This window comes from Myotis davidii, unplaced genomic scaffold (assembly GCF_000327345.1).
Source record: "Myotis davidii unplaced genomic scaffold, ASM32734v1 scaffold10, whole genome shotgun sequence".
NCBI lineage: Eukaryota > Metazoa > Chordata > Mammalia > Chiroptera > Vespertilionidae > Myotis > Myotis davidii.
Window position 1 is genome coordinate 4,248,536 of NW_006283544.1, and position 17,478 is coordinate 4,266,013.

Consider the following 17,478-nt stretch of genomic DNA (forward strand, 5'->3'; position numbering starts at 1 on the left):
TTGACCACCGGGGGGCAGCTCCCGTGTTGAGCGTCTGCCCTATGGTGGTCAGTGCGCATCACAGTGATCGGTCTTCTGGTCTTTCTGTTGTTCAGTCGCTGGGCTTTTATTATATAGGATGAGTCTTTATTGTAGAAGCTAGTGGCCATATAGATGTCAGACAAAATAGTCTTTTACAACAAAATCCATACAGGCAGGCACCCAAACATGAGCTGGTTAACAGGTACTTCTTTCCTACAAAGCAGCATTAATCTCTGTACTCACAGTTGTTATCTGAGCAGCCACATGCTGCCCCCTAGACTCACTGCCTCACATGTAGCAGTCCTAAGCCCTCTGGCTCAGCAGCTTCTCCCGTCTCTCTTGCCCAGCACACTGTCTGGTTAACATGGTAGCTATATCTGAGCTATGAGCTCTTAACCTTTCTTTATAGCAGTATCAGCTCTCAGCTCTGTCTGAGCTCTCCCCTCTCCTGCTCACATAGGAGCTACATTCTCTGTGTCTATTACCTCTGCTTCTCTGCACTCCCGCAGACTCTCTTGCCGTTCTCTCACATTAGCTCTGCCCAGCTGTGGTCTCGCTAGCAGACTCCTGGTCAATTATCTGTATATTACTCCAGAGACAAAGAAGGCTAGTTGCCAACAGTGACATCAATCATTTGGGTTACAGAAGGGTAAAGTGTACCATGTGTCCTTGCACCTGCTCATGGTATCTTGGCCTTCAGCACCCCGATTAGGATCATGCTCAGAGCAGCCTTGACCATTCTGGTGTATTGACAACAAGGCCTATGTTCTCTCATTGGCCTTGACTATCTGGGGACCTGGTGTGGCTCCCACAAATACGTAAAAATTTGAAGGTGTCATAATTCATGTCATTAACTTCTCCCTCCACAAAGCAGCAGCTGCTTCACGCGTTTAAAAGTTCTCTTTTCCAGGTGACATTGAGAGGGGAACAAGACTTCACTATGATAAATTTAGGTATGAAGAAAAAAATCCATGATGTAACTCAGCAGGCAGTGCTCAATATGGGATACAACATTTTCAAACAAGACACTAAAAGTAAACTTGCCTTTAAAAGTTTAAGTCACGTTTCAGTTGTAAAAAAAAATCAGGTGACATGTGACTCACTATGTCATGATTTTGTTTTGAATTTCAGCTGTGGCTATTCTTCCACTGCCTTTCATAATTTATGGAATTAACCAGGACAATGACAATTCTGATGATTCATTCTTCTTAGTCACCAACATTCATTCTATTATTATAAATTCCATTTCCATTCTCTCATTAGATTTAGAGTAAATATATATGACTGTCTCCAATGTCATCACCTTAATGTTAAGTCACTACTATTTCTGTCCTGGGTAGTTGCAATAGACCCTTAATATTATACTTAAATTCACATTTGCATTTCTCAAAACTTTCTTGCACACTAGTCAATATGATATTTATAAATATAAATATGATAATGTCACTTCAAACATCTACATAGTGAAACTCCTAGAAAATAGCATAGGAGAAAACTTAGATGGCATTGGGCATGACCATGACATTTTAGATATAACACAAAAGGCACAATCCAGGATGTTTAATCCATGAAAGGCATAATTTATAAGCTAGACGTCATTAAAATTAAGAACTTTTGCTCTGCAACACACAATATCAAGATAATGAGAAGACTGGCTACAGACTGGGAAAAAATATTTTCAAAAGACATGTCTGATAAAGAACTGTTATCCAAAATATACAAGGAACTCATAAACTCCAGTTTAAGAAAACAAACATCCTGATTAAAAGGGCCTAAGACTTTGACAGATTCCTCACCAAAGGAGATATACAGATAGCAAGTAAGCACATGAAAAGATGCTCCATGCCATATGTCATCAAGGAAGCGCAAATTAAAGCAACAATGAGATACCAGTACACACCTATTAGAATGGCCAAAATCGGAAACACTGACAACACCAAATGCTGGCGAGGATGTGGAGCAACAGGAACTCATTCATTGCTGGTGGGAATGCAAATGATCCAGCCACTTTGGAAGATAGTTTTTATGTTTCTTGTTAAACAAAACATACACTTCCCATATGATCCAGCAATCATGCATCTCGGTAATTGAGTAATCAAAGGAGTTGAAATTTATGTCTCCACAAAAACTTGCACCTAGATGTTTACAGCAGCTTTATTCATAACGACCAAAACTTGAAAGCAAGCAAGAGGTCCTTCAGTGGGTGAGTGGGCAAATAAACTGTAGTACATCCAGACAATGGAATGTTATTCAGTGCTAAAAAGAAGTGAGCTATCAAACCATAAAAAGATGGTGGAAACTGAAGGGTATATTTCTTAGTGAGAGGAGCCAATCTGAAAAGCTTACATACTGTGATTATAACCCCATGACGCTCTGAAAAATGCAAAACTATGGAGACAGCAAAAAAGCCAGTGATTGTTGGTAGTTGGTGGGGTGGAGAGGTGAATAGGGGGAACACAGAGGATGTTTAAGGCAGTGAAAATACTTTGTATGGTACCATAATGATGGATATACATTATTATACATTTGTCCAAACCCATGGAATGTACAACACCAAGAGTGAACAATAATGTAAACTGTCGATTCTGAGTGAGGTGTCAATGAGGTTAATCAATGATGACACATGTTCCATTCTGGTGGGGAATGTTGATCATGGAGGGAGGCTATGCATGAATGGAGAAGGGTGCACATGGAAAATCTCTGTACCTTCCTCTCAATCTAAAATGTCTCTTAAAAATAAGTCAACCACAAACGATCTCATTGGCTTTACATTCTCTCAGAGGTAAATCTGAAATCATTAACATGTACTGTAAGGCTTTTGAGGAACAGAATTCTGCCTGTGTATCTAATTTCATCCTACTCCCCCTTTTGCCTCTCTTACTGTAGTCATTTCAGCAATGTTTCACATAGGCCAAGTTCCTTTTCTCTCTGTGAATGTTGTGCATGTGGTTAGAATATCCACCTCTTTATCTATTTCCCCTATACCAGGTATCAATATTTGCATCATTTTTCTCAGAGAGGCATACTGTAACTATTCAGTCTGTAACACCTTCTTTTTCTTACATATGACTTATCACAATCTGTAATTTCATATTTAGTGATTTATTTATGTCCCCTTGGCTGTACTAATGGTTGACAAGAACTATGTCTGTTTGTCCACTGATGTACATCCAGAATATTCTAGTTTACTGATTAGCCTATGGTCACTCAAAAATATTACTTTTGACTTACTGATTGGATCTTATTTTACTATTAGTAAACTTATTTTAAGTTATTACCTTATCTTGTCCCTATAGCAATCATGGATAGCAAGGTATTATTATTTATATGTTGCAGATAAAAAAAAATCTGAATACTAAAAAGCATTCTAAATCCCTAAGTAATATAAATTCAATTAGTAAATGTATTTAAATTCAATTTCCCACTAATATTAGTGGGATTTATTTGAAATCTCATGAAAAGCTATTAAGTTGGACAAATTAAGATGCCCAGGGTACTCAATATTTGAGTTGTCCATAAAAATCATTATATGTTTAAGAATTACAGGTTTCAATTTTTATCATGAGTTTCATAAAAACTAACTTTTTATAAACTCTCTATCTTTTTGCTATTTATTTATTAATTATGCTGCTATCTGTTTCACGATTATTTTGAATTAAATTGTTGAAAGTATACAAAAGATTTTAGTGTATATAGTTGTGCCAAGAAAATAAGCATATGGAAAATAGGATAACAAGATAATACTTATCAAATAATTATCAAGTTTAATATGAAAAATGCATACTAGAAATGACTTGAAGATTAAAACGGAATTCACAAGAAATACATCACAGTATTATGAGAGAACTGTCTGTCCTCAGTCACCACACAGAGGACAATTAATGAGTGACAGCCTCAACAACAGTTCTACAGGAAACTCAATAATGACTTTCATGGGGATGTGTATTCAGTGTCTGTCAATATAGGCTGATGGGATGGAAACAAAATTAGTTCTATGTGGAACAAAAATAATGCCGTCTCAATAAACTCTCTGGTGCTGAGCCACCACTGGGGTTTTAGTTAAATTATCTTATTTGAACAAGCCTAGACTGGAGGGTTAGACATAAACAGATGGTGATCTTTCCAACTACATTATCCAACGCAATAGGTATCTTTTCTGAGAAGAAACCTCAAGTATTCAGGTTAGTCATTTCTGCTTTCAAGTTAATGCCCTTCCCCCACCTTGTGTATAATACAGTGAGAGACAAGAACAGCAATAAGACCACATTTCCCTGAGAAGGTTTATAAGGCAAGTATAAGATTATCACAAAACCGGTCATGCCATAGCTCCTTATTCAGTTTTAAGATGTTGAAAGAATTCTTTCATTGGTGGTTTTACCCTTAGTTATAACCTGTCATGTTTAACTTATTTCAGATAAATTACAATTCTAAAAGGCTGCTTGAAATACTAGTACTTTCATTTAACATTGATCTTGTGGTATATGTGTTGATCATTTGGTTTTCAGGAGAAGTTTTATTGTATTGTAAGGTCAAAAATACTGTATTTAACCTGAAACAACGTAGTCTCATTTATCCTGAATTCTCAAATTTTGTTAGGAAAGCAACACAATTTATAATAGCAACTGAATTCATAAACTCATTTTCAAGTAAAATACAACTTTATTAAATGACTAACCTGAGAAACCCTGACTAGAGAATTTAACAGGTAATATAAGAGGACATCATGCACCCTCTGAAAAAGCTATAAATTACATGACTAAGAAGCTTCATCAGTCTTGTATCAAGGACTCAGAGGCTAATGTCCTCCTGTGTCTAGAAGAAGACAAAAAGAGAAAGGGAGAACAGTTCTTTACAATACTATCACCCACAACACTGTGTAATATTATTAGGTAATTACTCATCGATGAGAAAAATTAAAAAGTCTAATTTATGCTCCAAAATTCAGATTGATTAAAAAAAATCCACTTTACTTTTATATATTACCTCCCAGAGTCAGATTGCTAAAATATGAGGTGTTTTGGTTTGAATAAAATAAAAACACCTCTCACCTATTATAATATAGAATGAAAGCTGTTTCTGATAAAGATGTTTTTATATTTTTAGAAAATTTGGCCAGAACTTGTCACAGTGGATTGAATCTGGTTTATTTCTCCCCAATTTCAATGGACAGTTTTATTATTTATTTAACAACCACAAACTTCACCTCCCTGCAATTAGAATTCCATCTTGTTTCCATGCTGAGTAGTAAGACAATGACAAAGCTCATCAGAATAAGCTACTCCAAAAAGAGAATTAAGTTAACAGCTCACTTTCTCTTAACTGACAAAATATAAATATACGCACTTCAGAATGCACTAAGAGAGTCAAGTGCGACCTTGAAGAATGTAGGCGAGGCCAGGATGCAGTAAAGATGAGCCGAGATGCTGTTTCTGAGGCTGCATCTCTTGGTCACTGGGTGGATCTTGACGTGGAGGAAGATTTTAGCTCATACCAAGTGGAGGTGTGGAAAGCACAGAGTTGACTTAAGGGATGTGCCCAGGAACCAAAGGCAGGAAAGTACTAAACACTGCTGAGAGCATCCGCTCCAGGAAGGGCTTTATCTCCAGACGCTTTACGTTGGCACCATCCCCAGTGCTCACACGGCTGACCTCCGTGTTCCATTTGGCACAGCAAGTGGCAGTGTCTCCAGCCCCTGTGATGGTGATGCAGCCCCCGGAAGTGGCTTTCACCACCTCATTCATAAGGGCGTGGTCCCTTAGGCAAAAGCTTCCCATTCAAATAAACCCTCAGGTCCATTCCATATAATCTGTTTGACTCTAACAACAGCCTCAGCATATTTCTTGCTGCTCTAAGGGCCACAGTCCAAGCCCCGCCAGCCAGCAGGTGTGTCAGAAGTCACAGTCCTTTGGCCAGTCTTGGCATTCTCATCAAACTTGTCATCAGTGACAAAGTCAACAGGCAAGGTGATCTTCACAGCATTCTTCTCAGCTTTGGAATCAGGTCTTTTATGATCTTGGCTCCTTCTTCATCAGAGAAGTGCCAATCCCCATGTTGTTGAGCACCTTAAGGAAGGTAGAAGCCATTGCACCACCAAGAATCATCTCCTTGACTTTGTCCAGCGTATTAGTGGTCTCAGCTGGATCTAGTCTGTAACTGTAGCTCCACCCAGGATAGCCAGGGAGGGCTCTCCAAGGCCTTGTCAAAGTAGTTCAGCTCCATCTTCACAAAAAATGTTTCCAGACTAACCTCCACCATGGAGCTGTGGGCTCGGTGAGCAGTGCCAAAAGCATCCTTGACATAGCTACACCCTCGCTTGGCAAATGAGGCCCAGAGCCTTCTCGTTAAGCTGGCTGGGCTGTAACCTTGTTCCCAGATGCATCCTTTCCCTTCCCTTCTTCCTCCACATGAAAAAAAAAAAAAAATGTTCCCTACCAGGGTGACAGATCCAGCAGCTGGGTCAGCTCACGCTTTCTCCACTTGGGGACCCACACAGTCCCTCACAAACAAACATGCATGCCCAGCAGAGATTTGAGTTCTACAGTAACTGGCTCCAAGGAGTACTTGTCGGGTATGGGGTCAACATCAGGCCTGCCCAGGTGGCTCCTAAGAAATGACTTGGCTCATTGTCCATGTAGAACGCGATGGTTAGGAAGGCAGCCTTGATCCTCTGGTGATGTGATCTGGTTGTTCTTCACAGGAATATTAAACTCCACTCTCATGACGACCCGCTTCCCCTTTGCATCCAGTTTAACCAGAGTCTGCTTGTTAGAAAGCAATATCTTGGCAATACAGCATCAGCTATACCGGGGGAGGGGGATGAGCCAGCAGCCAGCGTCTTATTGAATGTGGTTTAAATTGAATGTAATAGAAGCCTTTAATAAAGACATGAATGAAAATCATTGAACAAGAAAACTAAGTTAAAGTTAATTTTAGCTTCCCTCATCATTTTAAATTATTGTTTCCAGAATGAGAGCTATCAAACCAGTAAGGCTTCCCTGATGTCTTATGCAAGTGACAACAATGTTTCCAAATGTGTTTGGAAACAATGACAAACAATAAAGACAACATTTTGTAATCCTAAAGGCAACAAAGAAGAAAAATTATTTCAGCAACATATGGTAGAAATAGATTTTTTTTGACACAGAAGGAAAAATAAATGATTGACAATAGATTCAATTTATGAACATATGCATGGAAAATATGTGATAACTCAGTAATTAAATTGTAGACAATAGTAAGTTCCCAAGTGTAAGGTGGCATATAATGTTATCAACAGCTTGGTGAAATCATTCAGCTTGACACATCATTCAGAATATGAGAAAATAGGTAAGGATAAATTAATTTTTTCAAGCTGCATAAACAGAGGATAAGGAGCAAAATAAGATAATATAATTATTCAACAATTACTGATAATTTTCATTTTTAATTAACAGTTTAGCTACCTGTTCTTTCTAAGAGTGATATATCAATGAAGAAGAATATCAAAATAGCATTTTTTTTCTGGTTATCTATAATGGCAGGATACTGGAAAATTGAAATATGAAAAATGTAATGATTGGAAAATTAATTTGTTTAATTAGCCAAGATTACTCAAAGGAGGCTTCATAGTGGATCTAAACTGGCTTTACCTATTGATTCCACCATTTATTATAAGAAAAAACTAAAAACAAGTTAATTAAATATTTCTGAACTCCATATATAATTTTCTCATCTTAATATGGAGATATTATCAAATACAAACATAGGGTTATTATGAAAACTAAAATGTCACATATTGAAACCTGTGTTAGGTATTAGTTGCTCAGTAATTGTTAATCCCATCTTTCTCCACTTTTACATATACAAATAACCCAATGCAATAATTTGCAATAAGATTTACTGTAAGAAATAAAATATTTGTTTAACAGTCTATCCAGTCTAGGCCAGTTTCTATGTTTAATTACAATAATAATTAAACTTTGGAGAGATTCTACAAATGGGTGTTTTTAAGTTGTAATGTTGGAAAAAAGTCAAATTAATTTATAAAAATCTCAGTCACAATATCACAATGTATGGTGACATATGCAAAGTTATCAGTACATTTTGAAACACACATTTATTCTATTTATGTTATAATTGTGTTCATATTTTTCCAGGAACCTAACATCATCATTAGAAATTATATTTAATCTCCACATAAATAGCCTTCTTTTTTTTTAATATATCTTATTGATTTTTATTTTTACAGAGAGGAAGGGAGAGAGATAGAGAGCCAGAAACATCGATGGGAGAGAAACATCGACCAGCTGCCTCCTGCATATCCCCCACTGGGGATGTGCTCGCAACCCACATACATGCCCTTGACCGGAATCGAACCCAGGACCCTTGAGTCCACAGGCCGACACTCTATCCACTGAGCCAAACCGGTTTTGGCAAAATAGCCTTCTTAGCTTTCACACATCTACCTAACCAGATGATAGCCTTTTGATGTATACAAACTAGAGATTTTCTGCATTAATAATTTCTCATATAGAAATATTTTTGGCTTAAATAATTACAAATTCCTTTAAACTTTATTAATGTTTCTTGATGTGTAGAAATTGTCTTTCTTCATATTAGTCAATGGAAACTGCTCCTTGATGTATGTCAGCACACAACATATATTTCTATTGACTGAGTTTCTTCATCACAGTAATTCATACTGACTTTGTTTACTTTCTCTCTTATTTGCCAACTCCAAGCTCATCATCAAACCTGATGGCTGTATTTTTGAAATACATACAGAACCTTACCATTTTCACCACCACGTTATTAAATGGCAGCAGTAAATGGCCCCAACTTTTGGAAATATTCTTTTGATTCTCTAGTTCTCTCTCTAATTGATAAAATGAGGTAATGTATGCAATTACATTTCTTTTGCTTTTAACATAATCATAAAAAAGAAAATTCAACAATATTGATGGGAAGAAACAAAGTAAGCAAGTACAATTAGTATTTAGTTCTATGAAATAGTCTAATTTATCAATATGAAATGTAGCACCTAATATAGGTCATATCATGTCATTCTTCAGTCAAACCACTAGTTTCTGTGAATATTAAAAAGTATTTCTTTTAAATTTCAATTAACACAGATGGGCCTCATTTTCCTTTTAGTTAAGAAAAGAAAAATGAGTTATTGTTTTTTTTTTTTTAAATTTCCTTCATAAGCCACTGTTCTATAACTCCATGTATGTGGGATGCTTCAGGTTAAATATAACATTTACTAGAATTAAACATGGAACGATTTTATGTTTTAATAATACCAGAAGCAGAATGATAAAAAAAATTTACAATCAGATTTCACTCTTTATTTTATGGAAGACATAGGGGGGAGACCAAAACATTGACTCCCCTGTTCAAATAAACATGGATGTTTAAATATAATGAGTATGTGCTTCCAAAAAATCAAGCTCCAAGTCTGGAGTCTATATGTGAGTCTGTATGCTATCCAGCCTTTTGGATGGAACTCTTACCATGTCAACATGGTGATGTATACTAATCCAAAATGAACACTGATATATTATATGTGAGGAAATCACTGTGTATAAATATATTTTTATGTTTATGTATAACAGAGAACAGAGCATTAAAGAAAATATAAACATCATAATGTTCTCATTTGCATAAATTCAAAGTACTTGTAGAGTAGTATTTCCCAAGTCTGGAGACTCTGTCCACTTTGGATTGGAATCATTTTGCAGCTGAAGCCCCTTTGTCAGCTGCTGTTGAAACACACAGTGTCAATAATTCTCCTTTAAAATTGTCTCATTAAATATTCATATTCTTGCACCATAGGATTTTTTTTTCTATTTGCATTTAATTAAATCACATATTCAGGTAAAATCCCCTATGCCAGTAATCTGAAGGTTTTCACCTTTGTATTTTCCTTAGTATATATGGGGACATATAAGATTTGCAAAAGCAATTCTGTTGCTTACAGAAAATATATCTCATTCCTGATTCTCTCAAGGGTTTGAAATTCGTTCTGACATGCAAATCCCTGAGGTTAAAATCCTATTTAAAGTTCACATTTGAGTTTATAATGGTTCTGCTTCTGTGCTGATTTATATTTCAAAAGAATGCAAAATAAAAAGAACACATAACCTTTTACATCTAAAACAGATGACATAATGTTTGTAATTAATAAGCATCACACATATGGGTAAACAGTATTCTGCGTGACAATTTTATAGCATCATTAATATCAGTGCTAAATGTCAAAGTACCCAAATGTCAAAGCATTTTCTTTAACTTACAAATACTGTTCTTATAACAAATGGTGTAGCACCTGTGAATTGATAATAAAGTCATCCTGGGGTTTGGGAAAGAATTCACAGGCACATGATTGAAGGAGCTGAATCATCAGCCTAACTTATATGGGACCTCCCCAACCGTGTGTTGGAAAAAGTTGTATTTTCAGCTGAGCCGGTAATGTCAGCTTAGGATCAATTAGGATATTGTGATGTTTAAACATTTATTTCATTGGTCAGAGATAAGACTGATCTAACAATTTGCTGAATGTGGATTCAAATAATACTGCCAAGCTATGGAGGTTGTAGCTAATAGTCTTGCTGAATGAGTGCTCAAGTGGAGAAGAGACACAGTTAATTAATCTAAGTTTAGTATTTCATTGTTGTACATTATTTCACTTCATTTCAATAACTGAAACTTAATGGCATAAATGAATGTCTCTTTGTACCTTCTCTAATGTAAGCTATTTTTTTTCAAATATTCCTGCCAAAGAGAAACATTAGTGTTGTCCATGTCACCCACACTTTCTTCAATCTCAATAATTGTTCTGCCACCTCTCTCTTCACAAGTAGTCTCTCTTTTGAAGATCTTTCATGGCATGACAACCTGTAACATCACAAGGAATTTTATAGCCTGCCTTCCTTCCTTCCTTCTCTCCTTCCTTCCTTCCATGTCTGCCCTTACGATGATTTTGAATTATTATTGTGTGCTAGGCACGGGGCCAAATACTACTAATAATAAAGGATTGACTGATACACAGTTTCTGTTTTCAAGATTTTAGCCTTCACCCTATTCCTTGTCACTATTTTGGAAGATTCATCATTCACTTCTAAGTGCCTTCTGCAATCCTGTTTCCCAGCTTCCTTGATCACTTCAAGACTAATCACTTCTCTTGACATTTCATTCCACTTTTATTTCCCATTCCCACTATCCACATCCTTCTTTAGAATATCATCTTTTGTTTAATTCTTCAAAGTTCACCTAATTTACTCCCTCTTCAAAAAAAGTGGTTGAATTTCAACTCTTAAACCCTGTGGTATTTTCTCTGTTTTATTTTTTAAAAAAATGCATACCTGAATCAAACAAATAATCATTAAGTGACTACTTTGTACCAGGACAATATTTACTTTAATATTAACATGCATGCTCATTGTGCATTTATCGTATGCAGATTTACCTAAATAACCTTTAAATCTGCATTTCTGCCTTGCAGACATTCTTGCTAACTATTCAATTAATATTTCTTGAAATAAATCTATCTCGCTTAAAACAATCCTAATGGTTTTATCGGTAACACTACCTCATTACGTTTGTTAATATGTCCAGAATAGTCCAAATTACTCTAAAACAAGATTTTGTCACTTGCATCAAGCAAAATAGATAACTAAGTGCTCATTAAAAGAATCAATATTAGCCGAAACCGGTTTGGCTCAGTGGATAGAGCGTCGGCCTGTGGACTGAGAGGTCCCGGGTTCGATTCCGGTCAAGGGCATGTACCTGGGTTGCGGGCACATCCCCAGTAGGAGATGTGCAAGAGGCAGCTGATCGATGTTTCTCTCTCATCGATGTTTCTGACTCTCTATCTCTCTCCCTTCCTCTCTGTGAAAAATCAATAAAATATATTAAAAAAAAAAGAATCAATATTAACATTATCAAATAAATCTTGCATTCATATAGTGAAATGGATATAACATCTACTGGTATATTTACCATAGTAATGTATAGTCACCAGGAAAGGCAGCATTATAATGTTGGGAAAGAATTATATTTGATTTTTAAATTTCTGCTGTCAGATGTCCCAGATCAATAAACATTGGCTATGGCAGAGTGCTAACACCCTGAGTAACCTTTGTCCCTCACACAATTCTGTAGAACTTCCCAGTCTGTGACAACAGTTTAAGGAAACTTCCTCCTCTCCTCTCCTCTCCTCTCCCCTCCCCTCGACCTGTGGATAAGCAGACACAGTTGCCGGGAGTTCTGATGGTTGAGTGAGTCTTGGCTTTTATTGTTTCGTCTGCTTGCAAGTTTGAGACTGAGAGCCACATCCCAGGAAAGGAGTCCCTTCCCTTCCCTTCCCTCCTCAGCCCTCCTTGGTGATGACTTATACATTATCACTCCTGAAAATTACAAGACTCTTTTCCTTTGTTCATCAAAGTAGATATAATAAACTACTCACAAAGAAAATTAATGAAAATCATTTAAAAAGTATATTCCCAAGTCAGGAAATAGCTGCTGTCAAAGTTCAGAAACTAGAAACTAGATACTCATAAATTGCTACTTCAATAATACATAATCCATAAAAAATTTGACAATCTAAAGAACTGTACTTTCCTTCTAAAAGTAATAGGAAATAGGTTGCTTCTGATAAAACAAAAAATTCATTTCTAAGCTAAGAAAGAAGCATAAAGAAAATACTAGGGCTGCTCTAGGGCTTTTGCTATGGTATATGCGTTATGCTATTTATATGCAAGTTTATTTTTCATATTTAAAATTAGTGCTGTTCACATGTTACAAGTTAAATAGGCTAATTTTTTTCTCTATACATTTACATTTCATTTTCTTATATAGTGAGTTATTAAATCATTTGTCCATGGCTATACAACAAACATTTGACATGTATTTTAAAGGAACTAGATCCAGGTTTTGAGCATGGACTGTCACAGGCAAAATTAAGCTTGTCTCCCCAAGTATTCCTGGTGGGCAGAGGACCAAGACACTCTGCTCGGTCTGATTCCTTTGGCTAGAATCCCAGATACTGCTTTTTTGTGTGTGTGTGTGAAAACAACGAGGCTTTGAGAAAACAGTTGAAGAAGTAGAAGATAAAAATCTGCATAAACCTTTGGTATGTGATGTAGCCGACTGGAGAGGCAGAATGTTAGTCCCTAACTAGATATGAAAATAAAATAATAGGCTTCTGTTGACTTATCTCATAGTATAGAATTGTTCAAATGAGAAAGAATAGCTTGGGTTATAAGCAACTGACTATTATTGTCTACTGCTAAATAATAAACAAATGTGGTAATGTCTAGGTATGATAAGAGGTTTTAAAAACTCCTGAAAATATAACAATAATAGAATATGAGCGCACATTAGGTTTTTTTTAAAAGTTCAAGCTTAATGGTAGATTTTCATTTTTAATGTTCTTTGAACTCATTCTGCCAATGTGATAGAAAGAATAGATGTAAATTTAAATCAAACAATTGCTTTTAAAACAGTTTGAACTAATAAAACTTGAAGGTTTTGCTCATCGATGAAGAGAGCTTAAAAAGAGTGTGTTGCCACCCTTATAATCACAACAAAGTAGCAATATAATCTGCAAGCTCACACGTTTTCTTGAGCTCACTAGAGCTAAGGCAACTAGCGTGTAATCAAAGAGACAGCCGCCTGAAGAGAGATACAGGGTGTGAGCATTTTCTTACTTGGGACTGAAATAGTCAGTCTGCACCCAGTAAGGAAAATTCAGCAAGAATAATAGCTCACAAGTTGATGGAAAATGATTGTGGACTAGGGGAAGAGTATGGAGACTGAGGGCTGCAAATACAAAGTATCTTTTTTTGCAAGCCTTATTTGCCATAAATCTCCCTTGGCAAGATTCCTTAAGAAAGTCCCTTCATGGTGCTTGGATTAAGAGAACAGCAGCTGCTGGGGAAGGGAAACTAAATTATGTCTCAACCATTCCCCTTCATCTTCCTATTGCTGAGAAAAGTTTTTCATGAATCTCTGTGTTTCTACACATCTTGCAAGTAGAGGCACAGATAACAAATACCCTTTCGTTCTGGACTGCGTTCCAATAACATCTGTAGTGAACAGCCGGAGAAGATACAGTGTCTCCCTCAGGAGCTGAAGCTGAGGATCCTACTGGGCCAAAGATTAGAATGTTTGCTTGCAGAACCTCATCCTAACATATAAAAAGCCAGGGGCTGTCACGACCAAAACAACAGTATGGATGACCGAACAGCAGGTTGCGTGGAGTGACCAGGCAAGCAGGGGGGTTAGTGGGGGACAACCAAATGACTGAACAACAGGCTGTGTGGGGCAACCAGGCCATCAGGGGGGCAGTTGGGGACAACCAAATGACTGAACAACAGGCTGTGTGGGGCAACCAGGCCAGAAGGAGGGGCAGTTGGAGGCAGCCAAACAACTGAGCAGCAGGCTGCATGGGGCAACAAGGCCGGCAGGGGGATTAGTGAGGGACGGCCAAACAACTGAGTAGTGGGCTGTGTGGGGCAACAAGGCCGACAGGGGGGTTAGTGAGGAACAGCCAAACAACTGAAAGGGACATCCTCCGAGGGGTCCCGAATTGGAGAGAGTGCAGGCTGGGCTGAGGAATCCCGCCCCCCCACCCCCCCGTGCACGAATTTCATGCACCGGGCCTCTAGTATAACTATAGCTTCCTAGGTGTCAAGTTAGCCTAATACTGTGACACCTAGCCTAATACTGTGTTGTCCCTTGGGACTGGGGGAGTGAGGTTGAGGGGAGGGGAGTGAAGCAAAGGGAGCCAATGTGAATCTGAAGGTCATTCTGCTTGCTCTTTTGTGAGTAAAACAGTCTTTTGTCTTTGACCCAGGGTTTTCACATTTCCTGCCAGCATCCAGGAAAGTGAGGTGATGTATCCTGGTAGTTTTAGGTAGGGCACAATGTCAGATTTTTCAGTTTTTGATGCATCTCCCAGAAACAAAATCAGTAATCTATAGAGTAAAGGAAACATACCTTGTTTCTCTAAGGAGTCTGGTAAAAACATATCGCAGCTGAGTGAAGTAAATGAAAGAAACTTTTAGTCCTGAAGGCAGACCAGGAATATATGTTAGGCCTAGAACTTTAGCTAAGGAGACTCAGGGCTGCTGAGAAGGTCACTGTCCTGACACCTAGGATTATAGTGCCTGTGGAAGTCTGAGTCTTAATCAAAACAGCAGAGAATCACTCCCTGTCTAAGCTAACAAGCACCACATCGCAGGTGAGCACACAATACTGCCAGGAGAGTTGAAGTTCATGAATAAATCTCCCTGACACACAGAACAAGGCAAAGACTTACAGCTGGCGATGGAGATGATTGAGAAAACCTGGAAAATGTACCCATACTCTGTGTTAATGGTAAACAGAGGAACTTAAAGCCTGGGCTGACCTGAGGATAACAATAGTAGCCATAAACCTAAAACCCAACTACATTTCTCACTAGATGAATCCCAACCTTCCCACTGTAAGATCTGATGAAGGAGTAATGTGCCCTTTTTAAAGCATGAAATCTATTTACCTTAGTCTTTCCCCCCCCCCCACCCACACAAGATGTCCAGCTTTAAAAAACAAACAGACAAAAATACTCAAAAGCAAGAAAACACACTTTCAAGAAACAAAGTACTCAGCACAACAACTTATATATGAAACACATTTTGGAACTAACAGGGAATTTTAAATATCTGTGATTAACATGTTAAAGTCTCAAATAGAAATGGCAGGCAGCATGAAAGATAAGGTGGATAATTTAGGCAGAGAAATGAAAACTTTGAGAATAATCCTAACAAATGAAAAAAATAAAAACCACAGAAACAGAGTAAAGAAAGCCTTCGGTGACTCTGTAGTTGGTTTGATCTGGCCTAGAAAAGAATCAGTCAATTGTAAGAAAGATCCCAGAAGGATAAGAGGGGGATAATGAGGCAGAGATATTTGAATTGTAGTTGTTAAGTATTTGCCAAAATTAATAACAGAGAATTCTCACAAATAAAATAAGCTCCAGAACACCAAGAAAGACGATCAGTAACAACAAAATATACATAGGCATGCCATATTCATTGTGCTTTAAACAAAAGACTAATAAAATCTTGAAGGTGCGCCAGGCCAGTGTGGCTCAGTGATTGAGTGTCGACCTATGAACCAGGAAGTCACAGTTTAATTCCCAGGCAGATCACATGCCTGGGCTGTGGGCTTGATCCCCAGTAGGGGGCATCTCTCATCATTGATGCTTATATCTCTATCTTCCTCTCAATTAAAATATATTTAAAAAATACAAAACCGTGAACTTGCACAGGGGAAAAAAAAATCTCACATGACTAATAGCCAAACAAAAATCCTATGTAATAAATGGCTAATATGCAAATCCACCAAACAGCGGAATAACTGGTTGCTACGACCCCCACTGACCACCAGCGGGCAGATGCTCAACACAGGAGCTACCCCCTGGTGGTCAGTGCGCTCCCACAGGAGGAGCGCCACTCAGCCAGAAGCCTGTCTCATGGCCGGCAAGTGCAGTGGCAGTGGCGGGAGCCTCTCCCGCTTCTGCAGCAGCGCTAAGCCATCAGTCAAACATCCCCGAAGGCTCCTGGACTGTGAGAGGGTGCAGGCCAGGCTGAGGGACCCCCTGAGTGCACAAATTCCGTGCACTGGGCCTCTAGTAATAATGATAAATATACTTCTCATCAAAATACATGCAAGTCATGAACTGTGGCATGATGTATTTAAATTGCCGGAGGGTCGGGGGGGGGGGGCAAAAACAAAACAAAACAAAACCTGTCAGCCCAGAATATCCAGCAAAAATACCTCGAAATGTAAGGAGAAATTCATACTGTTCTGTACCAACAAAATTTGAGAAAACTGATTGCTAGCAAGCATCTACTACAAGAATGTTTATAGAAAAGTTTTCATGAAAAGGCAATATGAAACCAAAACAGAATCTTTGATCAATGTGAAGAGATTAAAACACTGGAAATAAAGATAATTTTAAAAATTTAAATCACTCTTAAAGGTCAGTGACTTTACAAAATCATTACAAATTTATTGTAAGCTTTTAGCATTTGTGAAAGTGAAAATATACGATAAAAATGGCATAACACATGGGAGGTAGGAATTAGGAATGTAGTGTTGTCTTTATGCAATATACAGTATATAGTCTTTATACTCCATGTCAAAGGGTATGATATTTTAAGATAAACATTGATTAAATGAAAACACATATTCTAAATGCTCAGCCAATTAGAATTGAAAATATTTCTTAAAAAGAGTACAAATAACAAGTCTATAGTAGAGATAAAATTGAATTATAAAAAATTATCAAAATATAAAAATTCATAAATAGAAAATAAAATATATGAAGCACAAAGGGAACAAAGGAAAACAACTAGCAAGATAGTAGATTTCAATGAAATCATATCTATACGTATACTTAATTAGAGTAATATAAATCCACCAATTAAAAAA

The 17,478-nt window shown here is 37.3% G+C and overlaps 1 pseudogene; it reads right to left on the minus strand.

Moving 5' to 3' along the window:
* Window positions 1-5,580: 5,580 nt before the first annotated feature.
* Window positions 5,581-17,478, minus strand: part of LOC102775284 — a 38,614-nt pseudogene continuing 26,716 nt past the window's right edge.